The sequence below is a fragment of the Mauremys mutica genome, chromosome 4 (assembly GCF_020497125.1).
Source record: "Mauremys mutica isolate MM-2020 ecotype Southern chromosome 4, ASM2049712v1, whole genome shotgun sequence".
Lineage (NCBI taxonomy): Eukaryota > Metazoa > Chordata > Testudines > Geoemydidae > Mauremys > Mauremys mutica.
In genome coordinates, this window is record NC_059075.1 from 141,151,591 (window position 1) to 141,172,696 (window position 21,106).

The 21,106-nt window shown below is 45.0% G+C and overlaps 1 protein-coding gene and 1 long non-coding RNA gene across 6 annotated transcripts in view; one reads left to right on the top strand and one right to left on the bottom strand.

Annotated features, from left to right (window-relative positions):
• The window catches only part of CD34 (CD34 molecule), a 108,702-nt gene extending 97,722 nt beyond the window's left edge, over positions 1–10,980 (bottom strand). For 2 of the 3 annotated variants that reach the window (XM_045013598.1, XM_045013591.1), the window contains exon 1: positions 10,731–10,980. The gene's annotated coding sequence lies outside the window, so the exon portion shown is untranslated. Of the gene's footprint in view, positions 1–6,086; positions 6,108–10,730 lie in introns of those variants that run through there. The other variant, XM_045013593.1, reaches the window with a different exon arrangement.
• The window catches only part of LOC123368650, a 48,553-nt gene continuing 29,333 nt past the window's right edge, over positions 1,887–21,106 (top strand). For all 3 annotated transcript variants that reach the window (XR_006578852.1, XR_006578851.1, XR_006578850.1), the window contains exons 1-2: positions 1,887–2,020; positions 15,169–15,300. This is a non-coding gene — a long non-coding RNA (uncharacterized LOC123368650). The remainder of the gene's footprint in view (positions 2,021–15,168; positions 15,301–21,106) is intronic.

Consider the following 21,106-nt stretch of genomic DNA (forward strand, 5'->3'; position numbering starts at 1 on the left):
CTTAGGTTGACTTATTGCAGTGTCTACACCATGCTGGGTTGATGGGAGAAACTCTCCCGTCAACTTACCTCTCGTTCCGGTGGAGTACTGGAGTTGACAGGAGAGTGATCGGTGGTCCAGGCTAGCTGGTCCAATTACGTACTTAGAGTTTCAGACAGGATTGTACTTGAGATGGCTAGACGCAGCAGCGGCTACAGTGCTATTTTTAGTATGCTGGCCTGATCAGAGCTAGCACAACAGGTAAGTCTACCTGTTATTTCCGCGCTGGAAATTACACCTCCAGCTCCAGTGAAGACACACCTGAAGATGGTGCATCCAAAGAACTGCCCCTGCTCAGGCTGTACCTGTTAATTCCCAAAGGATAGCCTATCAATGCTGCACCTCCCAACACTCTGGGTCCTCAGAAACAGCAGCACTGAGTACCATTGATGGAACAGTAGCAATGAGCCTTCGCTCCATATTACATGAAGACCCTCCAGTAGGGACTTGTTTCTGGAATCAAAGCTGGAGATGCAGGGAGTTCCATTTTTAAAAGGGAGCCATTCTAACTTGGTGCTATTTCAAACAGGGCAGTGATGACAGGTTAGGAAATAGATTAAAATGTTAACAAAACCTCCCATTGGTCTGATGTGCTAATAAATAAAGTGTTAATAAACTTCCGGAAGAAGAAAGGCCTCAACATCAATGAGAGGTACTGCAGTTACAGGCACTGTTTAAAAGAAGATAGCCAAAAGCAGAGAGCTTAGTGTTTATGGTGCACTGGGCCAGCATACATCTGAAACAGGAGCGAGGCAAGCAGGGTTTTTATTGGTTGTGAAACTCACTGGTGTGTGGTTAGTCTATGTAGCACACACTCCCAATAAGCAGAATTTTGTCTTTTAAGGAAACTCAAATTAATGGGACTCTAGGAAATCAGCAAAATGATCCAGTGGCTTTTAGAATGTCTTTTACCATCTGTGCATGAAACAGTCTCAGCTGACCAGCTCTGTAATAGTTTACGGCCAACATCCTGCTCCGCTGCCTGTTATCTGTATATTTTGAAAAGAATTTCAATTTTTGTTCATGGACCTGAACAATATAATATTGGATTTTCTCCTTATTCTCCCTCCACCCTTCTTGTCAAAGTGAATTTAGCCCCAAAGTTTGTGATGGCACACTGTTCATTGAGTCTAAAATTCTGCATTTATTCTCCCAGCCGGTACAGTGCAAGCTTTCTCCATACTACTCCCTGCCAATGCACCTCTATCCTATGCTGGATAGATCATCCTCATGGGGTAAGAAGAGATTTTTTAATTATTATTCTTTGGCCTCTGAGTTTACCGCTTGGTGCCAATTCTGGTGGTAGTTTTGTGACGTGGACACATGCTCAATGGAACTAAGAAAAAACTACTTATGGAGCTCAACAAAAATACAGAGATATATAAACAACCTGATGCAAACTCTCCCTGGCCTGTTAGGTGAAAGTTGTTATCTACTGTGGAATACTAGAAAGATTGTTTGCCCTAGGTAAACAGGTCTCCAATTTACGCTGTGACCTCAATACCATGCCTGCAATCTGCTCTCTCTCTCTCTCTCACCATAACTGTTCAGTATATTGCTCCCAATTCTCATTTCCTGCATTCAATCCTCAATTTTCCCCTGAGTTTCCAATCTTAGGTTTTTCCTCAGGGTCCATATTGTAGGGGGACAGCTTAGTGCCATAAAACTAGATCTACTCACAGGATTGTAAGTGGGGGAACTGGCTGCTGTATTTAACTGCATTGCAACAGAATGCAAGGGGGGGGGGGGGAAGTGAAGGTCCCACTAACTAAGCAGGAAGTGGGAGAGGAATGCAGCCATGCTCCACCCCATAATACCCTGGGTAACCCAGTTAAACCCGGCCTCGCATCCAGATCACTTTACTACAACAGCCTTGAAGGAGATCTCAGAAGCAAAACTGCTTTACGCTGGTAACGAAAAGCCTTTGGGTAGCACACAGTGAGTAAGTGGAGGGACCTGAGGAACGCTGAAAAAGTCTAAGGTACATTCCTTCTGCTTTCACAGTGCTGTGGGTGAATCACTGGTATCTGGACTCCCACCAGTGGGTTGTCATTACAAGACTCAGGAGTAAACAGTGAGAGAGAGGAATATTGAAACCAAGTTGCCATGAAGTAGGGAATCGGCATCTGTTGCTGCTAAGGACTTTCCCCCTCCCTTCCCCTTATTATTATTTTCGGAGCTGAGCTGGGGAAAAAAGAAATAATGATTGCATTGTATACAGTGTTACTGGGAATAGAGTCTCAGGGCAACAGCAAAAAGGAAAGACGACCTTAACAAGATAGAGTTGGAGCAGATGAGAAAGTCCTTTCCTTACCCCAGCACCAAAACACTGCGAAAAATCATTATGTTTCAGAGACTTGGAAGCTGCTGGTTAGAAAAGGAAAGAGGCAGCAGCGCTGGTGGCTAAGAGAGGATAGAACCCAGCTCTAGTTAATAGATGCAGGTAACTATGATAAAAATCTAAGTTGTCTTTTCAGAAAGATGGCAGTAGTGACACTATTCTTGGTCTGATGCTTTCATTTTTTTTGGTACTCGATTTACATGTGTTGGTAAAGGGGAGGATGAGTGCATCCCTGCCTCGTGCCATGCAGTCCCTCTTAATTTAAAAAAAATCTTAATTGTCATTTCTGTGTTTATGAAAGATAAAGGATTAGCAACAATGCTTTGCATTAAGGTGGCAGTTATAAAATGCTTTATAATTATTTATGAAATTATCCAGCATTTTATAGGATGTGTGATAAATTGATGTATTAAACAGGCATAGTAATTATTTCAGCAATATTAAATGTTGCTTTGTCAAATAATCATTTCATAAATATGAAGAAAGCATTCATAAGTGGCTTCATAATTTAAGATGTTACTGGATTAGTGACACAAAAATCCACATTTTTTCCTGAAGACACATGAAACTTTGTCCACAAAGCTCCTATATCTTGAAAATTAAAATATATATATTTTTAATTTAAGTATTCATTACAGAGGTAATGTTGGCAGCCAACTGGAAAATAAAAACAATACTAGAAGGTATTTATTTAGCCTGGAATTGTGCAAACTTTCTTCTGTTTCAGAAATTCTCCCAGAGTCTAAAATAAATATGCCATAGAAAATGGCCCCTCTTTAAGACGCAGAATTTAATTTTAGAGTATTATTTAGAACCAACACCTTGGATTCAGACTGCCAAAATATGGTAACTTTATGATTCAGATCCTCCAGGAATGCTACATAGATATGCAAATTGGGCTGGGTATTCCCCAAGGGGAATGGTTTTGGAGGTTTAGTTGCAAAATTTAATTAAACTGAATCCTGATGCCATGGGGATGAGCACAGCATTAGAACTAGAACAGGATATTGTGGATGTAATGTTGTCACAGAGTTTGGGGGGGACAAGGCCCTGCACCTTTGGCTTCCTGCGATTCACCATGACTCTCAGCCAGCCAATAAAACAGAAGGTTTATTTAGGTGACAAGAACACAGTTCAAGACAGGCCTTGCAGGTACAGACAACAGGACCCCCTTAGTCAGGTCCATCTTGGGGGGCCAGGAGGTCTGTCTGGCCTCCCCTCCATTTTCCCAGCCAGCTCCAAACTGAAAACTCTCCAGCCCCTCCTCCCCCTTTGTCTCTTTCCCGGGCCAAGAGGTCACCTGATCTCTTTGTTCTTCAACACTTTTAGCTGGCACCTTTGCAGAAGAGGGGCCCAGGACATTAGTTGCCAGGAGACAGGGTGTCGGCCATTCTCTGTGCAGACAGGATCATAGTGGCCCCCTAGGGCTCTGCAACAATCACACACCCCTAGGCACTTGAGAAATGCATAGAGGAAACTGAGACACCCACACAGCACTCAGGGAAAACGTTAAGAACATTCCCTCTTCGTCACAAATGTACATACATGAACACCCACAATACATGTGCACTCTCTCCCACTCATACACACATGGAGTAAAAAACAGCTTGCAAATGCAGTTTGTATCCTGCTTTGTGTTCTGCTACTGTAAATATTGGCAATACAGCATCTTCCCTGGATCTCCTCACTCCTGCTTAGGGCTGTAGGCTATTGTTCTGTAGCACAGCTCTCAAATGGAGCTATAAAGGTAAAGTCTCAAATGAGAAAGAAAATGTTAACTGTCACCGGGTGTGGGCTATCAGGCGAATCTCCAGAAAACAGCATGAAGCTCTCCCATGTTGTGGCAGGCTCTGGTTTGGCTGCCGGGATCCAAACCACATTCTTATAGATTCATAGACAGATCCTTAGATTCCAAGGCCATAAAGGACCAGCAGTGGAGGAAGCTCCCTAAAAGTGGGGATACCACCAGCACCCAAACTGTGGCCCTGCTCCCCGTGCCGCCCCTTCCACCCAAGATTGTGTCCCCAGCTTGCTCCTCTCTTCCCCCTACAGCCCATCACCGACCCTTATGATCAGTAAAAAATGAGAGGGCTATGCCCTCCCACTTTTAAAAGTGATGGGGCCATGGTCCCCCTCTCCCCCATTCCGGTGCCCCTCTAAGGAACTATTGAGATCATCTAGTCTGACCTCCTGCATAACACAGGCCATAGAACTACCCCAAAATAATTCCTAGAGCAGATCTTTAGAAAAACATCCAATCTGGATTTAAAAGTTGCCGGTGATAGAGAATCCACCACAATCCTTGGTAAACTGTTCCCGTGGTTGATTATCTTCATTGTAAAAATTTACATTTTATTTCTCTTTAATCTCCTCCATGACCCTATATTGTCGCTGCCCTGATTCCTCAAGGGATAAGCCAGAGCAACCACCACCTTGGATTTCAGGAAAGTTCGCATCCAGACTTGGCAGCTAGGCTCAAGGCCTGGAATGAAATGGACCAAATCCCTGTAGCTGAACGTTGGGGGTAGTTCAGATCCATAACTGAATTTCACAGCTCAGATTCTTCTCCAGTAGAAAGATCAAAAGCTTCTAAAACTAACAAGTGCAAAAAAGGGCCCTCTAGTCTCATTCAGTGCCACTATCTTTATGTAAAATCCAGGAAGCCCTTGCTAATTGTAAGCAGAAAAAGCTGAGGAGCATGCTAGTGTTACTCTAATTGTTCTCACAACAGTGCTAGACCTGATGCCCTGCTTGTTACATTTCCCCCTTTGGGCCATACTACTGTTAGCCAAAAGGGCTCGTTTTCCCCCCGGAGCTTACCTAATTACACCAAGGAGGCACGGAAGACAAGTACCATTTTCTTTATTGATCGATCAGCTGAACGGGTGTTCTCATCTCGGCTAGTGCCAAAGAGAGAGACACACCTGACATGGCCAGATGGGCCTACCTTTATACCCAGTAACAAACAACTTAGCCTACGTTCGTCTACGTCATTTGGTTGACCTGTAGAACCTGTACATGTATCTGTTAGGGGATAATTGGGTACGCAGGATACATATATCATTTTGTGGGGGCTACAAGAGACATACAGCTGTTGAGGATACATTTGTCATTCTGAAGGGGAAACAAGGTACATCTGTTGACCCTTTGTACTAAATATCTTGAAGACGTACATGGGAACACAGCTGCATGCTCTTGGGGAGCCAACATATACTTGGGGAGCCAAACAAAACTGATAAGCGAAATAGCTGACTTAGGTAGATACACGGCCTTCAGTCTAATGAGTTCTGTAAGCTTTCCAACACAGTTTGGACAAGCATAACATAACTTTGGTTTACTCAGGCCTAATATGGAAAGGCTTCATTAGCACTATGATTTTCCAACACTACCTGGGCCCTTTCCCATCCCAGTATACCAAACCACTAATTAAAGGCCCTACTAACTAGTCTGTTTCATGATGCCTACAAGAAGTGAGCTAACAGCATCAAGTTACCACATTATACACTCCACTGGATTTCCCAAGCTCTCTTGTCTTCTCTGTATATCTTGACTGCAAGGCTGTTGGAAGTCAGGTACCCTCTCTCATTTTGTGACCTGAACAACTCCAAACACATTGAGGGTATATAGCAAAGAATAATGTTTACCTCAAGGATAGATTAGAGATAGATGAACTAGTTCAGTTAAAGCAAACTGGCTCTTCCCTCACCTCAAAACCTTCATTCAAAATCCCAGGAGTTTGAAAGTGTTCAAGTCAATTCTGTAAAACAGAAAGGATGAAAACCTTCAGGAGAAACTGTCCTTGCAAGATTTTGCTGGTCAACATGACAGAACAACATCGGTAAGATAAGCATTCTCCTTCCCCACTTTTGGGGACCTGGTAAGGCTCCCCCTGAGACAGGTCACATTTTCCCATAACATTCTGCCACTCTTATGTCATCTGCCACTGAGAGAGCAAAATCTCTACAAGTTCCAATATACCATCAGACAAACGGGAGAATGAATTATAGCTTTAAAAAGCCAATCCTCTGCCTGCCTTTCCCTTCTTCCTGCCATTTGAATAATATTTGGAAGAGTGCCACTCTTGTATAACCTGGAGATGAAGATTTAAAAAAAAAAAATCAAGACCAGCAAAAATGTACATGAATTATTGAAACTATAGCTCATACAGGAAGTAGCGAGTCTTTATTTTCAGTAAGTGACCTGGGAGTAGAAAAATGACAATATAATGGTGTTCAGGCACAACAATTATTTCATCATGATGGAGGAGCATAAAGTTTATCACTTTGATTACTACCCAGTTTTTTTGCCGGGTTTAGAGACTAATAAAACTCCTCCATGTGGGTTTCTGATGCTCTGTCTCTCCAGTTGGAACTGGCTCCTTGCCCTGAGGTGAAGGAAGGAGTTTGTCTTGGCAGATGTTTGGCGTTCTCTAAGGGTAAGTCTCTATGGATCTACTGGGAGCACACCTCTCAGCTCAGGCAGACCGTCACATATTAGCGCTCTGTGAGCTAGTGCACTAAAAATAGCAGAGTGGATGTTGGGGCACGGGAGGCAGCACAGATTGGACACCCAAATACAAGCCTGCCTGACGCTGGAGCTTGGGTGCTCCTACGTCACTGCCCATGCCGCCACTTCCACACTGCTATTTTTAGTGTGCTAGCTTGAGCAGAGCTAGCGCAAGTCTGTCTGCTCAGGGTAGGAGGCTCACTCCCAGCTGCAGAGCAGTGATACCCTTCGATTGCTACTGTTTTTCACCAAGTCTCACATACTGAAGGGAATGCATGAGAAACACTAGGAAGTGTCTAGAACAGCAGTGGGGACTTGCCTTGTGGTGGAAAAGCCAGCAGGAAGGAGGTGTCCTGCATTCAGAGAAATAGTCAGATTCTCTTGCACTGTAATCCCCCATCTTCTTCTAGGACCAGACTCTCACAAACTCTGAAACTAAGCAAGTCCTGCAGTCCGGACGCTCCCTGACTCCCTGCAGGACAGTATAATGTAGTATCCTGTGGGACATCAGAAACTCTGAGGTTGGCTATGTATGTGCATTTTCCATATCATAACGGATATGGAATAGCCAAAAGGAGTTTGGGAGCACCTGGAATCCAAATCTTGCATGTTCAGGAGTTTTAACTGGAAACCGAGACTCTTTTGTAACTGCAATGTTTTGTCCCTTGTAAAGTATTAAGAGGACGCAAAGGAGGAAATATTGTCTAGTGGTTAGAGCAAAGGACTGGGAAGCAGGACTCTTGGTTTCTGCTTTGGCTCTGCCATTTTCTCATTGCATGACCTTGGGCGAACCACAACCTCTCTGTGCCTTAACTTCATTATATGTCAAGCAGAAAAAAAGGTCTACCTGACAGTACTGGAGAGGCTTAATTAAGATTTTTGAAGTGCTTTGAGATCCTCAGATGAGAGATGCTGGAAAAGGGCAAAATATTAACACCTTAATGGATACATCAGGTGTTTTTCAAAACACAAAACGAAGGAGCTGCTGGAGCAACTACAGTGGTTTGGAAAATATTTTTACAATGGAGCGTGTAGAAGAAAGTTTGTAACACTGAGTTCAAGTGTCCGAACTCCTTTGGGTACCAGAGAGGGAGCTGCTGCCTACCTTAACTATAGCACCATCTTCCAGATGCTTTTATTTACTGCCCTGTATTACTTTGATCTGGTTAACGTGGTGTTACCATTTCCCCCTACTGGATAGAATCAGCACATCTCAACCATGCATCATAGGTCCTATTCTGCCTACATAGTCTAAAGCGGTAGGGGCCTGTGCTTTTGGAGGACAAAGATCTGAGTTCTGTCTCTGCTGTAGCCTTGACATTTTAGTGGCCATAACAACAGCTGTGAAATCCGGAGTGACTATGGATTTATTACTGTTTATGGGCCCAATCCAGCTCCCACTGAAGTAAATGGAAAGACATCTCCTGACTTCTATGAGTGTTGGATCAGGTTCTATATCTGTAACATAGTTCAAGGTTTTTAAACAGTTTCAGCAGGGAGTGCTTGCAGGGACCAGTTGAGCACCTGAAATAATAGAAGCAGGAAAGTTTTCTCCTTTCCTAAGAGGTAAACAAGCAGGGTCATTCTAGCTGGGATCTCTGCTCGCCAACAGACAATACACCTTTTACAAAGAATCTAAAAACAATATACAAGTGGTGACATTTTCTATGGAAAAAATGTCTAAGGGGCAGGGAGCAGCACTTCTCCAGCTTTATCTGTTTTGGGATTTCCTTGATTCCTTTTTGCGGATACAGACTAACAGGGCTGCTATTCTGAAACTTGATTCCTTAGCAGTTATCATCCCCTAATTCTACTGCGTCAACACAGATGCCTTTTATGCAGCCGTTTCCTTTTGAGTATGTTGGCATGACACTTTGCCCGCATAATATGTCAATATGAGGCACTTAACAAGAGTGAATAACTTTTATCTGGGGGAAATGTATGGCTTAAGTGCTTTAAAAATGCAGGCATCACTCACCACATGCACTAGTTCTTTTTGGATATTACATCCATTAGATATAATTTCCCTCTTTTTGAAGAAAGATTAGCATATTCTCTTTGTCAATCAGTTTCTTGACCTTTGTGCCATCAGTTTATCTAAAAGACAGAGCCACCCTTATTCTGGTGCCCATGCTTTTCATACCCTCCTTCATGCCACAACATAAGAGTGATATTTTTGCATTTTATATAGCAACTTTCCCTCAAGGGAATCCAAAGCCCTTTACAAACTGCACCAAGGACTCACTTCACACAGGACTGAAATGCAACCATCACTTGGGTAGAGTACAGTAGTTTTTGAGAAGCACACAGCAAATCTACATAAGAGTTTGGGACAGAAAATGAAGAAAATAGAATCCATTTAAAACTATGTAGGTAGGGGGAATTCAGAGAGGCACAATATAATTATCCAATACTAGAATTTTGTTACAACACAACAAAATATAAACACAACAGGATTTTTGATGCCCAGCACTGGTTAGAACAGGGGTTCTCAAACTGGGGGTCGAGACCCCTCAGGGGATCGCAAGGTTATTACATGGGGGGATTGTGAGCTGTCAACCTCCACCCAAACCCCACTTTGCCTCTAGCATTTATAATGGTGTTAAATATATTAAAAAAGTGTTTTTAATTTATAAGGGGGAGTTGCACTGAGAGGCTTGCTACGTGAAAGGGGTCACCAGTAAAAAAAAGTTTGAGAGCCACCTTATTTCTATATCTAATTTAAAAAACAGAACTTACAGAACCACCCTAACCTAGTACCATTCTGGGATATAGGTTTTATGATAACTCAAAGGGGAAAAGTGCTGCCTACTGAATTACTTCTTGTACCACTATGGATACAATTACTTCTTGTACCACTATGGATACTTAGAAGTCTCCCATGCAAGTACTGGTGAGGTTAACTGCTGCTTAGTTTGTGAAGTTAGGCAAGCAGATTACTACAGTCTAGCAAAGAAAGCTGCCCTTGTGCTGATAAATACAGATCACTTAGACACTTTTGATAATCTTACCAAAATTAAATTATTTTCCCACTCTTTGAGAATTCCCACATCTGCTGCAGCAGCACTTTCTTCTTGTAAACTCATAGCTGAAGTCCTGAGAAGCTTTCACTAAGTCCAGGGTAGTGTTATCTATCACAACACTGCAATATTTGTGCCAGGAACCATCTATCACAAGCAGATCTGATCCAACATTCATCCCACAATAATTGCATTCAGTGAGGATGCTTGTGCACAAAGCATCTGGGCAATTACTGTATAAGGACTAACGTCAATGTGTAGTATATTGTGCCTTAATAGTGGCACCGTAGGGTCTGTAAATTATGCACAAAATCTGTAAACACACAGCTTTGTAAACTCCTCTCTCTCAGACAACAGAATAAGGTGTCAAAGCTCTGAGGTGACAAAATAAGGAACTCAGTCCAATCCCAGGATGTAAAGTAAAACAGCCTTCTCTTCTTAAAGGTGAACTGAAATGCTTTAAAAAAACAAAACCAACCAAACAAAAAAACCCAACAGTTCTATGTATGAGGCCTCAGGCCTTACCATACCATACTTCCAGAATATATGGATATATTTTATTTTCATTTCTGCATTACAGACCCAAACTACAGCTCAAGAACCTGAGCTTTCCTTGCACAGGTTGATTGGCTCATAAAGACTTTAAATTAAGCAGAATACCTCTGCAACCTGTTCTAGTTTCTTGTAGTTTAAAACAAAGTAGTATAAACTCAAGCATTGCTTCAATTACTTATCCCTAAATCATGCAGTAAAGCAGATTGACTAACTAGTATAGTACAAGTATAGGAACAAGGGAAGGGCTGATAGCTCAACCTCTGAGTTACCTGGGAACTTGAAGATGGCTGCTTCATTGTCATGTATTCTTTTCCACTCTTCTCTTTGTAGTACAGGGTTTTTACTATAGTGCCACATGGGAGCCAGAAAGCTCCTTAGGCACACAAATGCCTCAAAACTCTCTCTAAGCACCTAACAATAGGGCATAGTTGGAGGGCTTGCTCCCTATGTTCTTGACACGAGCAAGTCTACGGAAGCCTGCTTGGGAGCTTGTACAGGTGCAGTGATTAGAGCTCATTACCAGCTTTGAGCTAGCAAAGTTGACTGGGAGCTCTAATCACAGAGAGCTGCTGGAAAGGAGATCCTTATGAGGCAGTAGGAGAGAGCTTAGGATCAAACTGCCAAGGGTCCTATTTGTAGCTATTTAAGGGACTAGAGACCTTAACTTCTACAAGGCTTTTGTTTGTAGTGTGCTGCACTATCGGCTCCTGCATTGCATCATCCATACACTGATATGATCTTGCTTTTCTGAGAGCACAGACAATGAAATAAAAACCTTTGACTTCACTTGTAAGACTATTTAAGTAATGTGCTCAGAAATGCATTCAGACTAACCCCTTCCCCCATCCCAGGCTTCCTGGTGTCCTCTTTGTTATTGTTGGGGTTGTTATGCTGGTAACAAAGTGACAAGATACCAAGTTACTGAGCCTCAGTGGGCTTGCATGGGATCAGGGTTGGAGAGACAGCAGGGAACCCATCTTTTAGAGCAGAGCTGGAACGCTAAGCTCCTCACGGGTGTAGTCATAACGCATATTAACTTGTAGCTAGAAATAGAAACTTTCCATGTCTGTGTGCACAACATGCTTCAAAGGTAAAAGTCACCCTCTCAGGGCCCAGAGAGTGCCATGACACACTAGTGTGACATCACTGTCGGGTTGGCAGAAGCACTGCTAAACCCAAGAGATGGAAAGATGGACAAAACAAACTGACTCTTAAAAAGGGCTGCACTTTTCCAGCCCCTGCGTTCCTTCTGTATATGGATGTATTTTATTCATTTTTCCCCCCAGTGTTTGTGTTTTCCCTCTGGTTTGTTTTTCTGCCCCCTCCCTCCTTTTTTTTTTTTAGGTCCCTTTATCCACCTACTTCTCAGTCCAAAATATTTACGCTTTCTGATGTGGCCTTACTCCCTTTTCCCCTGTTTGTCCCTGTCTGCCTCTTCCCCTTCCCCTAATCCTTTGTTCTGTGAACCTGCCAGCTTTTCATATGCAGATGAGGAGTATGCTGAAGACTGAGTGGAGAAGAGCATGAGTTCCTGGTTATCAGCCTCCAAATACATAGGCGCCAAGGGCCTTGGAGTTTGGGGGGTGGGGGTGTTGAATGATCCAAAATGCCTTTCTCAGAGACCTTGGGAGTGGCTCATCTATACGCTGGGTCATTAGAAACCCAAGAGAAGCCTCAACTGAGCTATGCTATTGTCAGGTGCACATATAAATTAGCCCCGTAATTATACCATGTTCACAATTGCACTGTACTAATCACTCTAGAATGCTAATACTGCTTCGTCCTACCATCCCAGCCTGTGTGCATGCGAGGCCCCCCACTGCCACTCAGCACAAAGGTTTTGCTGGCGAATTAGTGAGCACTATTATGGTATGTTTTTCTTTCATTTTGAGGTTGGGCAGCACTCTCTGAAATGACAATAATTAACCCAGCTGCAAAACATGGCAAGCTGAGCAAATCCCTGTCATTTCCCTGAATGGGAGGCATTTGTGGGAGCCATTCCTTTCAATAAGGGTCTTTTGAGGGGGGGTGCTGTTGTTGTGTTCTTGGCATTGTGATTGCAATAACAGATGCTGGAGGAGAGCGAAGTTTTAGTTCTGAACCTCTTGGTCTGCTCATTATTGCCACTGAGCGCTGCCACTCTTGCCCCTCCAAAGCTGGTGTTTAATAAGCCTCACTCAGCAGCAAGTATCAATTAATACTCAACCACCTTGGCTCAGGCTGAGTAACTGCAAAGCCATCGAGTTAAAGAAATAATAAGTGGAGAGCAAACCCTCATGTAATCCTTCACCACAGGGCAGCCACAACAAACTGGGGCTCTGCTGTTAAGTCAAACTTGTGTTATTCATGATGTGGCCCTCGGCTCTGTTTTCCCTCTGTAACCCGTAAATAGTTCTGCCTCTAAGCCATCTGTAATATTTCAGATGGCTTATTTCTGAGGCATGCTGCGAGAAGGAAATCTAAAGCCCTAGTGTATGTAAATGGGAACCTGTGCAAATGCACTCAGGAGCTCTGGGGAATGAGCAGCTGTGATTTGCCAAGCCAACCAGAAAATTAAAAAGATTGTTTTACAAAGATGCAGAGGAGGTGAGTGTGTGAGAGCCCTTGGCATGCGCAGGGCTGGGTTTGGCTTCCAGGCAAGCTACTGAGCCAGGATCTTTGGCCTGATTCTCAGCTGGCAGATGCTGGTGTAAATAAGGCGTGACTGCATTGTAGTTACACTGGTAGAAGGGCTATCACTGGTTCTGCCATCCCTCATGGCAGGGATCTATTCACATATTTGTTGCTGCTGTTGTTATCAAGAGGGATTCAAGGGGCTCTAAGCTGCTGGAGGGAGGATGTGTCTGAGACTGTTTCCCCTTTCTAGGCCTACTGTTCAGAGGGAAGAGTAAAGCACATCTGCAAGTCCTTCCCTTTCCCTGCTCTTGGTAGTGAGAAGAAATCAGGGCCCAGCAGTAGATTTTTCTACTCCCAATGATAGAGGGGGGCCAGCAGCTCCCCTGGTGAGTTACTAGGCAGCACATGATTGGGTCTCCAAGTAGCCACTTTTGCCTAAACACATACTGCAGCTGTAATGAATTCATGTGCTGCAGGTAACACAATCCTAGGGGAGTGTATCTCACACAAAGCCGGGGAGCTAAGCCTAGAACCTTCGTTTTTCAGCTTTGTACATTCAAGCCCTGCCACTTGAGCTAAAGGCATGCTTTCTTAACCTGCACTAGTAAGAGGTCCTTTATCCTCTGTGTGTATAATGTGGCACAGCAATTCTAGGGACATGACATAGAGTGAGAGAGAGGTTTTGGGGATGCTTTTAGGATCCTTTGCGCCGCTTCCCCCCGCCCAGGGCTAAGTGTGCTTCTTGCAGCGGGTTATAAGAATTCACCTACACTCTAATTTAATGAAGTGTCTTAAATGTGGATTTAATCACAGCATTTAGGCCATGGTCACTGCATTCAAATGGGTGACTGGGAACATCTTTCCTGCGCAGGAAGTGCCACCGCATCCTTATTAATCCAGAAAAATCACCTCTGTATTAATCAGCCAGTGTATTATTAATCAACTCATATCCATTACCCAGCCGCTAATCCTCCAAAGTATTAACTCCCTCATGGATGGGCTCCTTGCTTCTCCTATGCGGGTGCAATATAAGACAATACCCTTTGGTGTCAGCAGCTCATTCAGGATTCCCTTGGCATGGAGCACTCATCAGTTTAATGACCCAATGTTATTTAAAGTATAGTTGTTTTATTCAAAAATGTAACTCTGATGTTTGTTTGGGATATATTAGTGCAGTGCTGAGCCCATTTCTGATGTGCATCCCGTTACCTAGTAGTCTAGTTACATTTGTGGCCCCTAGCATCATCGGATTATCTGAGCACCTCACAGACAGTACATTTAGCCTCACAACGCCCCTGCGAAAGAGGAAGGAGTTATTCTCCCCCCCCCATTGTGCAACTGGGGAACTGAGGCACAGATTGATTAAGTGACTTGCCCAGGGTCACACAAAGAGTCTGAGCCAGTAATAGCACTAGATCTCTAGAGTCCCAGCCATTACTACTACTACTACGTCTATTAATTATTTGTATCACGGCAGCACCTGGAAGCTCCAGCTAAGACCATGGCCCCATTGTGCTAGGTGCTGCATGTACACATGGTGAGACAGCTCGCGCCAAGGACGGCTTGCAATACTGTTGTAACCATGCAAGCTTTCTTTTGCAACCATTGGCCTAGGCAGAGTGCTCAGACCAACCCCGTAGCAACCCCCAGGTTTATTTCCCTAGATGTGCTTGAGCCTTTCTGATGCTTGAGCTGTTTGTTGTCTTTCCATGTGAGAACATTTGCACCATTTCCCTTCTGTGTAAGGTGCTTGCCCTCTGACCCATGACTGCCAAAGGCTAAAGTGCTATTTGAGAGAGCTTATAAAATATGCATAAGGTCTGTGACCTAGTCTATAAAGTCCTGTACTGCCTGAGGCAATGCCTCTGTTTTTAGCTCAGAGAGACTGCCGGTTGCTGCTTCAAAAATCAAATGTCAGAAGAAAACTCATTTAAGAGCATCTTCCCTCCCTCCTTCCCTCTAAGAGCATCCCGATGCTTCCCTTTGTAAGCGCTGAGCACAGCACAAAGAATGTTTATGCATTTCTATCTCCTTCTCAAAGCCCAGTGTAATTGCGTTCTAACAAAGGCGAAAATGCTCTCTCTTCTTTAGGACCCGGATGGCGTTTGGCGTGGAATTTCAATTCAGAAAGTGCGAAGGAGACAGCTTCCTCCAGCCTCACCTGGGATATGTGCTGCCACCAGGACACAAAGGTGTTGCTTTGAGCCTCGGCTGCATTAGCAGGTAAAATATGTGTAGCCAGAGAGAAGCCAGCCAGCCTACAGGGACGCTGTTAATGAATGCAGTGGTACCTGGTGCTTCTATAGCGCCTTTCATCTGAGGCTCTCAAAGTGCTCTACAAATGTCAATTAAATCTCCCAGCACCTGTGTTAGCTCCACTGTATTTTACAGATTGGGACCCAGCAACACAGAGAGGTTAAGCAAATTAAGTGAAGAACACGCTGAGTTAGTGGGAATGCTGAGAACAGTACCCTGGGGGAAGAAAAATTCCCTTCACAGCAGGAATCAATGGGTGATATTCTCTAGCTTCTGTGACCAGCAGGTTAGACTAGATGATCATGGTGGTCCAGCCTGACTTCTGCCATGGTCTTAGTTCATTTCTAGCTTGACAGCAGGAAGCACTGTTCCTCTTGATGTAGTGATCAACCTTTCTTCTGCGAGCAGCGGCACAGGAGGCAGCAAACAGAGCTGCTAACAGGGGAGTTTGCGTGGGAGTTCCCATTGGAGGAGCAGGTGAGTGTCTTTGTGGCTGTTTGTGTAGTGTTTGTCTCCCTCAGTAGAGGCCCGGAGGGGCAGACTGCTGAAGGGGCAGCCGAGCCTGGATTGGCTGAGCCCTGATTAGGGGGTGGAGCCAGGCTAGGAGGGGCCTATAAAAGCGGCCGCCCAGCCAGGCAGCGGCACAGCTGCGAGCAGCGGCACAGGAGGCAGCAAACAGAGCTGCTAACAGGGGAGTTTGCGTGGGAGTTCCCATTGGAGGAGCAGGTGAGTGTCTTTGTGGCTGTTTGTGTAGTGTTTGTCTCCCTCAGTAGAGGCCCGGAGGGGCAGACTGCTGAAGGGGCAGCCGAGCCTGGATTGGCTGAGCCCTGATTAGGGGGTGGAGCCAGGCTAGGAGGGGCCTATAAAAGCGGCCGCCCAGCCAGGCAGCGGCACAGGAGGCAGCAAACAGAGCTGCTAACAGGGGAGTTTGCGTGGGAGTTAGCAGGGGGAGGTGGAAGGGGGCCGCGCCGTGTCCCCTGTGTTTCACTAGGTACAAGCACCGAGCGAGGCCGGGACAGCAGCAGCCATGAGCCAAGCAGCAGAGGACACACCAAGGATGAGAGCATGCAGCAGCTGCGGTATGTACCTGGTTCTAGCAGGGGACCCAGAGCAGTACTATGTATGCATGAAGTGTCGCCTAATAGAGCTGCTGGAGGAAAAGATCCAGGGCCTAGAGCTGCAGGTAGAAACCCTGATAGAGAATAGAAGGGGGTTCGAGCAGCTGATGGAGCAATGGCAGGCAGTAACTGAAGGGGAACGCCCAGGGGCACAGGTGGGAGCAGGGGCTAAGGCCAGTGAGGGGGGACCACCAGACGAGGAGGATGGGCGGTGGAAGCATGTGACTGTGAGAAGCAGGCCGAGGAAAAGGAGAGCCAGTGAGGGGGAAATAGAGCTAAGGAACAGGTTTGAAGGTTTGGAGAATGAGGAAGGGTAAAGAATATGGTAGCTGATGGTGGGAGGCCAAGGAAAAAGAGACGAGCGGCCAGTCCCATAGATAGAGGGGAGGAGTCTATGGAGGCAACACCAAGTTTGGGTCAGGGGAGATTACAGGATGGCTTAAGGGGAACCACAAGGGAAGATAGGAATGGAAGGAGCTTGCAACCAGGGGGAACGGGGGATAGGTTAGAGGACCGCACTGTCCCCAGGCAAAGGCAGGTCTACGTGATTGGGGACTCCATACTGAGAAGGTTGGACAGGCCTGTGACCAGGGCCGATCCGGAGAACAGAAGGGTGTGCTGTCTACCGGGCGCTAAAATACGGGATGTGGACCTGAGGTTGAAAAGGATCCTAAGAGGAGCAGGTAAGAACCCTTTGGTCATCCTTCATGTGGGAACGAATGATACTGCTAGATTCTCGCTAGACAGGATCAAGGGAGACTATGCCAGGTTAGGTAAGACGCTTAAGGAAATTGAGGCTCAGGTGATCTTCAGTGGGATCCTACCTGTCCCTAGGGAAGGGCGCCAAAGGGGTGAGAGAATCCTGACGATTAATAGTTGGCTGAGAGAGTGGTGTTACAAGGAGGGCTTTGGGATGTATGGGCACTGGGAGGCTTTTGGGGACAGACAACTGTTCTCACGGGATGGGCTCCACTTAAGTAGGGAAGGAAGTAGACTTCTAGGAGGGAGGCTGGCTCATCTGATTAAAAGAGCTTTAAACTAGACACTGGGGGGGACGGTTGGGAGAGGCCCTGGTGCACTCCACGCCAAATTTATACATTGGGAGTGGGAACAAGAAGATAACAACAGATATAGCCAGAGGGGGACGGTTAGGTGTAAGGAAGAGGGGGGGGACAGATACTAGATCGACAGGTCATACTGGTAGTACTGTGTCCCTACCGAGCGGGGTGAGAAGAGTGAGAGGAGCCCAACAGCAAAAGGTAGGATGTTTGTTCACCAATGCGAGAAGCTTAGGTAATAAAATGGAGGAACTGGAGCTCCTGGTCCGAGAATTGAAACCGGATATCGTAGGAATAACCGAAACATGGTGGAACGATAGCCATGACTGGAGTACAGGTATGGAAGGGTATGTGCTGTTTAGAAAAGACCGATGCAAAGGTAAAGGTGGGGGAGTAGCATTGTATATCAATAATGAGGTGAAATGTAATGAAATAACTAGCAATGCAATGGTTAATACGGAGTCTGTGTGGGCAATGGTCACATTAGGGAAGAAAACTACCAGAGCCTCACCCGGGATAGTGATTGGGGTGTGCTATAGACCGCCAGGATCTAGCTTGGAGACGGATAGAGAGCTCTTTAATGTTTTTAAGGAGGTAAACACTAATAGGAACTGCTTGATCATGGGAGACTTTAACTTCCCAGATATAGATTGGGAAACAAATGCTAGTAATAACAATAGGGCTCAGCTTTTCCTAGACGTGATAGCTGATGAATTCCTCCATCAAGTGGTTGCTGAACCAACGAGGGGGGATGCCATTTTAGATCTGATTTTGGTGAGTAATGAGGACCTTGTTGAGGAAATAGTTGTAGGGGACAACCTTGGCTCGAGTGATCACGAGCTAATTCGTTTCAAAATTAATGAGAGAATAATCAATATTGCATCTGAGACTAGGGTTTACGATTTCAAAAGGGCTAACTTTACTAAATTAAGACGACTAGTTAGGGAAGTGGACTGGACCAACATATTTAGGAATCTAAAGGTAGATGACGCCTGGGGTTACTTCAGGATGAAATTGCAGGAGTTGTCAGAGGCATGTATCCCGAGAAAGGGAAAACGGCTCGTAGGTAGCAGTTTTAGACCGAGCTGGATGACCAAGCGTCTTAGAGGGGTCATTAAGAAAAAACAGAAAGCGTACCGGGAGTGGAAAATGGGAGGGATCAGCAAAGAAACCTACCTTATTGAGGTCAGAGGGTGTAGGGATGCAGTGAGAAAGGCAAAGCGACGGGTGGAGATGGACCTAGCGAAGGGGATTAAAACCAATAGCAAAAGGTTTTTTAGCCATATAAATAGGAAGAAAACCAAAAAGGAAGAAGTGGGACCGCTTAAAACTTTAAACGGAATGGAGATTAGGGATAATCTTGGAATGGCACAATATCTGAATGAATATTTTGCCACGGTCTTTAATGAGGCTAATGAAGGGCTAAGGAATAGTGATAGAGGGACCGATGGGAATGAAGATATGGGGGTAGACATTACGGTATCTGAGGTGGAGGCCAAACTTGAACAGCTTAACGGAAGTAAATCGGGGGGCCCGGATAATCTTCATCCTAGAATATTAAGGGAATTGGCGAGTGATATTGCTAGCCCGTTAGCGATGATTTTTAATAAATCTCTAAATTCGGGGATTGTACCGTTGGACTGGAGATTAGCTAATGTAGTTCCTATATTCAAGAAGGGGAAAAAAAGTGACCCGGGTAACTACAGGCCTGTTAGTTTAACATCTGTAGTATGCAAAGTAATGGAAAAAATTTTGAAAGAGAGAGTGGTTAAGGAGCAGGAGGCCGATGACAACTGGGATAGATTACAGCATGGATTTACGAAAGGTAGATCGTGCCAAACCAATCTGATCTCCTTCTTTGAGAAAGTAACAGATTTTTTAGACAAGGGAAATGCGGTGGATCTAATATATCTGGATTTCAGCAAGGCGTTTGATACGGTACCGCATGAGGAATTATTGGTTAAATTGGAAAAGATGGGGATCGAAATGAAAATCCAGAGGTGGATAAGGAGTTGGTTAAAGGGGAGACTGCAGAGGGTAGTACTGAAAGGGGAACTGTCGGGTTGGAGGGGGGTTACCAGTGGAGTTCCTCAAGGTTCGGTTTTGGGTCCTATTTTATTCAATCTATTTATTGCTGACCTGGGAACCAAGAGTAGGAGTGGGCTGATAAAGTTTGCGGACGACACCAAGTTGGGAGGTATTGCCAATTCGGAGAAGGATCGGGATATCCTCCAGGGAGATTTGGATGACCTTGTAAACTGGAGTATTAGTAACAGGATGAAATTCAATAGTGAGAAGTGTAAGGTTATGCATTTAGGTATGACTAACAAGAATTTTAGTTATAAGCTAGGGACGCACCAGTTGGAAGTAACGGAGGAGGAGAAGGACCTGGGAGTCCTGGTTGATCGTAGGATGACTATGAGTAGGCAATGTGATGTGGCCGTTAAAAAAGCTAATGCGGTCTTGGGTTGCATTAGGCGGGGTATTTCTAGTAGGGATAAGGAAGTGCTAGTCCCGTTATATAAGGCGTTGGTGAGACCTCATTTGGAGTATTGTGTGCAGTTTTGGTCTCCCATGTTTAAGAAGGATGAGTTAAAACTGGAACGGGTACAAAGAAGGGCCACTAGAATGATCCGAGGAATGGAAGGCCTGTCGTATGACAGGAGACTTGAGGAGCTCGGTTTGTTTTCCTTAACCAAAAGAAGGATAAGGGGAGATATGATTGCACTCTTTAAATATATCAGAGGGATAAATACCAGGGAAGGAGAGGAATTATTTCAGCTCAGTGCTAATGTAGACACGAGGACAAACGGATATAAATTGTCAGTCAGGAAATTTAGGCTTGAAATTAGACGAAGGTTTCTAACCATCAGGGGAGTGCAATACTGGAACAGCCTACCGAGGGAAACAGTAGGGGCGAAGGATCTCCATGACTTTAAGATCAAGCTAGATAAGTTTATGGAGGAGATGGTATAATAGGATAACGGGCTTAGTCAATAGGTCAATTAAGTGCCAAACTGGTACTTAATTGGGTCAAATTGGGTCAATGATATGATATTCTTAACCTCTTTCAGAGGGTATGGCTGGAGAGTCTTGCCCGCATGCTCGGGGTTCAGCTGACCGCCATATTTGGGGTCGGGAAGGAATTTTCCTCCAGGGCAGATTGGCAGTGTCCCTGGAGGTTTTTCGCCTTCCTCCGAAGCATGGGGCAGGGGTCGCTTGCTAAAAGAGTGGGTAGATCGGCTAATGTGGCCTGCGTCTTGCAGGGGGTCGGACTAGATGATCATAGTGGTCCCTTCTGATCTTGAATTCTATGATTCTATGATTCTATGATTCTGCCTCCCCTGCTCTAACCACTAGACACCACTTCTCATTTCCAGCAACCATTTAGAATTGTGCTGGGAGAGGGGCAGGTGGAGTTGGATGATCCAGGGGTTTCCATTATAAAGCCGTTTTCAGCTGCCAGCCTAAGGTAGGAATGTGGAAGCCTCTAAATGGCAGATATAGTAGTATCAGTGTGTAGTTTGATCCCAGACTGTGTAGTGGAGGAAGAGGCAGGGTGAACGTTATTGGTTCCCAGCCCCTGTAAAGTGGGCA